At 35.8% G+C, this 7,928-nt stretch overlaps 1 pseudogene; it reads right to left on the bottom strand.

Annotated features, from left to right (window-relative positions):
• Positions 1–733: 733 nt before the first annotated feature.
• On the bottom strand, positions 734–3,623 carry LOC123255683 (annotated as a pseudogene).
• Between the last annotated feature and the right edge of the window lie 4,305 nt (positions 3,624–7,928).

Below are 7,928 nucleotides of genomic sequence, written 5' to 3'. Positions count from 1 at the left end.
CTATTGGGCAAAAATTGCTAGGAAAACTGAAAAACCATTTGGCAGAAACTAGTTAAGACCAACTTATCATACTCTATATAGTGAAAGATATAATATAAAGATAGATAAAGAAAGATAAAAATAAGTATGAGATTTAGACATAAAGAGTGATATCATAAGCTGTGGCAGAATAAGTTCTGTCTTAGAGGGCATGTTCTTTAAGACATCAGCTTTAAGCCACTGTAATATATAAGGGCAATATATCATTTAGACTTAAAGGGTAATATATCTTTTTTTAAGTACAAGGAAATTTTTATATTCACTTTTTATAAACTTAAAAAATACTTCAGATTCTTCTTTTTCTGCTGTTTTTTTTTCTTTTTATTTCATTCTGGCCAATTGTAAATGGCTAGACCTGCTAGGTTCCTAATATTAAAATGATGCTAATGGAGGTAGTGTCTCTTTTAGGGGCCTGGCCCATCTAAAACCCCAACATAGAGGAAGAAAACAGAACAAAGAAAAGAAAAAATATTAAAAGAAATTTCATATAATTTTCTATTAGGTTGGTGGGAACCCACACAAATTTGTATGTAAAATATGTCACAGAAAGGAAGAAACCAGGAACGCAGAGGTCAGCTGGCCTGACATCTTCTTGCAGATGGTACCAGAGCTACTGTCATATATCTCTCTGGCTGGAAGGGTGATGCAGCCCCTCACTTCTTCCCCTCCCCAAGTGTCAGGAGGGGGTTGCTCTTTATAAAATGAGGAGGATATAGAAAGAAGAGCTACTTAAGCCCCCAGAGGAGAAGTTTGGGGGCAGTTTGGAAAGAAGGGTCACTGCTGAATAATAAAGTGGTGTCCTCAACCTGGATCTTCGCTCCTTCTGGGCTACCAGCTTTGGGGTGGGCTCAAGGCTTCAGGTTGCCAACCAGCTAAAGATTTTGCACTCTCACTTCTGTAGCCACCCAGATATAGGGGGAATATGAATGATGGAGGCTGTTGCCCTAATGATATCAGCTTCACGTCACTCAACAATTCCTCTACTTGTTTTAGAACTTTGTGAAAGACAGTTAGCTGACTTGTTTCCTGCCACTGATTCCTTAGACATCAACTGATGATCTCAGCCAGGTATTCCACCTCAGCAAAATGGATCTTGAGTGCCATGGAAGTGTGGAGGGGTTCATCTGGCATGTTCCAGTAAGCTGCTCAATGCAGTTGCTCCTTAATCACTAGGGATTGTTCCAAGAACCCAAAACTTCTACCTAAGAATGTGTTTTTTATATCCAAGAAATTAACTATCATTTATTTCACTTTTGAAGAGCTCACTGAGAATGGCAGAACATGGATCACTTTGTATATCCTGCCACCAGGCACAGCCATGGTTAATAATGCCAGCCAGCATCCAGTAGTCATGCCACTGATGCCAGGTCTCATAGATGTTTGTGACAGTGACTGTATATTCTTCATTCTGCCAAGGGAATGCAGCTCAGTGAAGTCACCATCTGTGATGATGAACATAAAACACCGTTTGATGTTTTTCTCTGCTTCTCATTGCCCAGTTCCTTGGGGATCTCCCAATTCTGAAACATCACTTCTTTTTTCTTTTTCTTCTTTCTTCTCCTCTTTGTCTTCTACCACAATTAGGGTTAGAGCCACTGCTGACTCCTCTGTCTTTTCCATTTGAGCAACCTCTTTGTTTTTTGTCTCCATAGACTACTATCTTGTCTTTGACTTCTGACATTCATCTTCTAGCTTCTTCCTATGGAGGTTCAGGCAGAACCTTATTTTCTTCTGCTTTAGATATAGAGTGCTGCATGCCCTCCACAAATGCCTCAGGACCTCCATTTTTCACTTCTTTCTCTCATTCTGCATTCTCTTCTTTGTTGTTATTCTCCTCTACTTTCAACCCATCAATGGGGGTGGCATCAGTGTGAGAGTGCTGGGAATTGTGTCTCTCAGAATGGAAGATGTGGGAGTCTTAGGGGAAGGTGATCCTGACTGTGATATCTTCTTGTTCTCTTCTACCTCAGACAGCTCAGGAATGCTCCAGTGCCCAATGACATGCTCAAACTCCTGAACTCTTTTCTTGGATGAATGACATAACATCTATATAAGTAAAGGCACGTTGGTAGAACAAGCCCTCATGTGAAACACCATCAGCAAAAGTCTTGGTCCCATCTGCTCTTGTCTCCCAAAGGTGACACATAAATAGAAACACATAAGCCTTTAACTCTTTTTCTGACTTGCCCCTCAGATAATGCATAAGTCAATGGGTAGTCAAAGCATCTTATAATGTATAATGGCACTGAGGAAAACCTTCTGCTGGCAGGCATTCAAGTCACACATCTTCATGTTTCCACCAGAGTGAGCTAAGAATGGATGCAACAGTTTGTCCATATTTTTCAGGCCCTTGTGGCCAAGCCATCTGGCAGCTTCTGAACATTCACCAGTGTTCTTATTACCTTCTTCTGAGGCCAGCGAATCTGACTAGTCATTTTGACAATCTCAGTCTTCCTGAGAACCATTGGAGTAGTTGCCCTGCATGTGGATTTGCTTCCTTTTACCTACATTAAGGTTAGATCCTCTTGATTCTGGTCATTATTGTGATGCAGCAGCTTTTCCTAGTAGTCAGGATCCATACTTTCTTTCTGCTTGATGATTTCTCATTCAGCCTTTCCCCCCCCCCCACTTCTTCCTTTACCACATATAGGATCACCTTGAAGGATCTCAGGTACGCTTTCATGCCTAAAGGTCTGTGCCTTTTGTTTCATCATGATTACAATCTAATACCTTCTCAATGGACTTGCCACCATAGTGGATAACACTATTGTCTTCTCCTTCCATGTTTCTATCCTCCTCCATCAGTGGCTTCATCCTTGACAAAAGTTCCACTCATCGAAACTCGAGGATATCATCAAACTCTTGCTTACAAATGGAGCCAGTCTTAGAGCCTAGTCCAGGACTTAGTACAAGATGTATAATCGTTATCTTCTTTACTACCTCTGTGATATACTCTTCCACTGAAACATAGGTCATAAAATGGTGGATGATCAATTTCATATTTTGACCAGCGAAATAGACTCTGTTGAAATCCTGAATGTAATTAGGGGCATTCCAGTCAGAGTCATAGATGATAAAACTATATAGAGTAGTCAAACTGATTCTGAGGCTTCCAGCTTGAATAGAAAGAAGAAAGCAAAGTTGCTGAGCACTAGGTGCCTTAAAGCAATCAATGACCACCTGATTCTTCTTCTCCAGTGATTCCCCCATCAATTCATTCATATTTATAACCTTCATGTTCCAAAAAAATCTTTTAACAAGCTCAACATCCTCTTTACTTTTGAGAAAATGACCACATGGTGGCCTTCCTCTTTGAGGTTCTTAAATATTTTTTGTAATAAAAGTAGCTTCCCTTATGCTCATATTAGGACAGTGCTATCATACATCCCAGTGGGCATCTTTGGTACTTCCATGGCAACTACAGAGAAAAGGTAAAGGTGATTACAGTACTTTGTAAGATCCATCACCACATTAAGTAGAGAAACATGATTGTCATAACCCTCAGCATTGAATATCTCAAAGTTCTGGATGAGAATGTACTTGTAATATTTCTTCAGCATGGGGCTCAGTTCCACATGCACCATCAGGGAAGAATGTAAACTATGACCTGCTGGATCTATGGATAAGGGAAGAATTTATAAATTCTTCAAAAAAGAGACAATGAGCATTATAGGAAGTAAAATGCATAATTTCATTATATTTCATTAAAAAGTTTCCTAACCTTCCCAAATTAATCTACTTATTCAGTGCCATGCCTTTCAAAGTACCAAAATATTTTTATAGAATTAGAAAAAATCATCTGCAAGAACAAAAGATCAAGAATATCAAGGGAAATAATGAAAAAAATGTGAATGATAGGGGCAAAGCTGTGCCAGATCTTAAACTTTAGCATAAAACAGTGGTCATCAAAACAATTTGATACTGGCTAAGAGATAGGAGGGTGGATCAATGGAAAAGAATAGGCTTAAATAGCCTCAGAAAGCTAAGGTTCAATAAACACAAAGATTCCATCTTTTGGGACAAGAACTCACTATTTGACAAAAACTGCTGGGAAAACTGGAAAACAGTATGGGAAAATTTAGTTTAAGAGCAACATCTTACACCTTATACCAAGATGAATTCAAAATGCATAAATGATTGAAATATAAAGAGTGAAATCATATATAAATTATGTGAACATAGAATAGTATACATGTCAGATTTGTGGGAAAGGAAAGAATTTTAGACCAAGCAAGAGATAGAGAACATTGCAAAATGTAAAATGAATGATTTGATTATATCAAATTAAAAAAGGTTTTGTACAAACAAAACCAATGCAATCAAAATTAGAAGCAAAGCAACAAAATGGGGAGAAATTTTCATTACAAAACTCTCTCACAAAGGTTTAATTTCCCAAATATATAAGGAACGAAGTCAATTTACAAAAAATCAAGCCATTCCCTAATTGGCAAGTGGTCAAGGGACATGAAAAGGCAGTTTTCAAATGAAGAAATCAAAACTATCAATAAGCAAATAAAAAAAGTGTTGAAATCCTTAATGATTAGAGAAATGCAAATTAAAACTATACTCAAGTACCACCTCACCCTTAGCAGACTGGTCAATATGGCAGCAAAGGAAAGTGATAGATGTTGGAGTGGATGTGACAAAATTGTGACACTAATGCATGCCTGGTGGATTTATAAATTGGTCCAACCATTCTGGAGGGCAATTATGTGCAAAGGGCTTTAAAAGAATTCCTACCCTTTGATCCAGCCATACCACTGCTGAGTTTGTAACCCAAAAAGATAATAAGGAAAATACTTATACAAAAATATTTATAGCCATGCTTTTTGTGGTGGCAAAAAATTGGAAAATGAGTTGTTGTCCATCGATTAGGGAATGGCTGAACAAATTGCAGTATCTGTTGGTGAAGGACTACTATTGTGCTGAAAGGAATGATGAACTGGAGGATTTTTGTGTGAATTGTAAAGACCTCCAGGAATTGATGCAGAGTGAAAGGAGCAGAACCAGGAGAACATTATACACAGAAACTGATACACTGTGGCACAATCTAATGTAGTGGACTTCTCTACTACTTAGCAAGGCAAAGACCCAGGACAATTCAGAGGAACTTATGAGAAAGAACACTATTCACATCCAGGGAAAGAACTGTGGGAACAGAAATGCAGAAAAAAATGTGATTGATCACATGGTTCAGTGGGGATATGATTAGGGTTTTTGATGTTAAAAGATCACTCTACTAAAAATATGAATAACATGGAAATAGGTTTTGAACAATGATAGATGTATAACCCAGGGGAATTGCTTTTCAGCTCTGGGAAGGGAGAGGGAAAAGGAGTTGGAAAAATCATGAATCATATAACCAAAGAAAAATATTCTAAATAAAATTTTTAAAAAAGTTTCCCAAACAAAACTAATACATCCAATATTATAAAGAAAACAGATAAGTGGGAAAATTTTTATAGCAAGTTTATCTGATAAAGGCTTCATTTCTCAAGTATATAGCAAACTGACTCAAATTTATAAAAATGAATAATTCCTCAATTAATAAATGATGAAAGTATATGAATAAACACTTCAGAAGAAGAAATCCAAACTATGTATATAGTCATATGAAAAAATGCTCAAAATCTCTAGTGATTTAAAAATGCAAAATAAAACAATTCTGAGATACTTATGAGATTGACTAATAGGACAGAAATGGGAAATGATAAATGTTGAAGGGCATATAGAAAAATAAGCACATTAATGCACTGTTGGTTATGAATTTATTTAACCATTCTGGAGAGAAATTTGGAAGTATGCTCAAAGGACTATGAAACTGAGCATTCTCTCTGATCTTTTAATACTGCTTCTATGTATTGCAAAGATATTTTTAATGTAAAGGACATATTTTTTCAAAAATATTTATATGAGCTCTTTTTTGTGGTGTCAATTGGAAATTAAGGAGAAGCCCATCAATTGGGGAATGATTGAACAAGTTATGGTATGTGACTGTGATAGAATATTACTGTGTTGTAAGAAATGATGAGCACGATGGTTTCAGAAAAAACATGAGAAAACTTACATGAAATGATGCAATGAGAAGTGAGCAGAACCAGGAGAACATTTTACACAGTAGCAACAATATTGGATAGTGATTAACTGTGAATGACTTAGCTATTCTGATCAATATAATGATCCAAGACAATTCTGACAGACTTATTGATGAAAAATGCTATCCATCCCCAGAGAAAGTTGTGGAGTCCAAATGTATATTGAAGTATACTTTTTATCAATTTATTTTCCTTTTATTTTTTTTTGCATCACTTCACATATTTAATCTGTGTCAAATGCTTACCTTTTCAAGAATGGGGTAAATAGGGAAGGAAGGGGACAGTTTGGAATTCAAAATTTTGAGAATTTTTTGATAGTCATATTGCTTTTTAATTAAAAAATCAAATCAGCTAATGACAAGTTTGAGTTTCAAAGTTTTTTCTTCTTCAGTAAGATTGACAAGGAACTGATTGCTGACTCTGAGTGTTGTTTAAATCTCTTACTCACCACATTCATGCATTTTCCACAGATGTTGCTCAATGGATTTACATACCTGACAAATAAATTTTATTCTGTTAGTTGCATAAATTCATCTTCATTTTAAAAAAAATCTTACCTTCAATTTTAGAACTATTATCTGTTCAGAGTCAGAAAAATGATAAGGGATAGGCAATTGGAGTTAATTGACTTATTCAGGGTTAAACAACTAGGAAGACCATGAGGTTGGATTTGAACTCTTCATTATTTTTTTAATTATCCCACTGAAACAGAGGAGAATATTCTAGCTTTCAAATGAATTAATGTGATTCCTGAATCCAGAGGGAATGAAAATAGCAACTTCTGGTAATCTTGAAGTATCTCTTGAAATTCTTAGCACATTTATGCTTAGCTAATGAAAAATTTACTGTAAAGGAGTTTTCATGTCCACATAACTGGAAAGATCAATTCAGTGATCAATGGAAATGAAGCAGTAACAGCAGTCTCAACAAATTTATTAATGAACTTTGTTAACCCATATTATGGAAGTTCTATTTGTGATTCTTCAAGTTCATGAGACTTCTTTCTCATATTTATAGCAATTCTGAAAAGGTCTAGCAAATTATGGCATTTATCACGAAGTAACCTAGTAAGAATTTCTGAGTGCTAGACAATTCTAAGTTCTAGCTGCCAGAAGAAAAATCCAGATGAACAGGTCCTAGCTGATATGAACTACTCTAATAATAATATCTACTATAACACTTTAGAGTTTTTATGTAGCAATTCACATACGTGATCTCTTTTAAAACAACTAACCTGTGAGAAAGGTGATATTATAATATTCATTTTATAGATGAGAGATGAAGAAACAGTCTCAGAAAACTTGGGGGGATTAAAAGTGTGATTCAAGCACATCTTCTTGACTCCAACTACCATTTTCTCTCTACCTCAAGACTTTACCCCTGTAATTCTTCAACTTATTTATAATACATATTGAATGACATATTCTAATTAAGCATCTTTCTTTCTAATAGTATCTGCTCTATGCAATCTAGAATTTGTCACACAAATGGTCATTTCTAGCTACAAAAATCTGTGATTCTATCATCCTAAGCATAACATTGGCATTATCCTCCAGGGTTTCTGTTGACCATATTGACAAACACATACATATTACGGATAACATTGATCTGAAAATGTTATCCTCTAATTTTCATAACATGTAGTAACATTATCAGGGATAGAGTCTTGTGTTGGACCATTCTAAAAGTCCATTTTGCCTCTGCAAAAAAATAGTCTATTAGCTAAATTCAACATTTAGCTAATCCTATTTTGGGCCATCTAAGAAATTTCCATAATTACATTGTATATATATA

Source organism: Gracilinanus agilis, unplaced genomic scaffold (assembly GCF_016433145.1).
Source record: "Gracilinanus agilis isolate LMUSP501 unplaced genomic scaffold, AgileGrace unplaced_scaffold50041, whole genome shotgun sequence".
NCBI lineage: Eukaryota > Metazoa > Chordata > Mammalia > Didelphimorphia > Didelphidae > Gracilinanus > Gracilinanus agilis.
The sequence above is the reverse complement of the archived record's forward strand: the minus strand, read 5'-3'. Positions and strand labels throughout refer to the sequence as shown.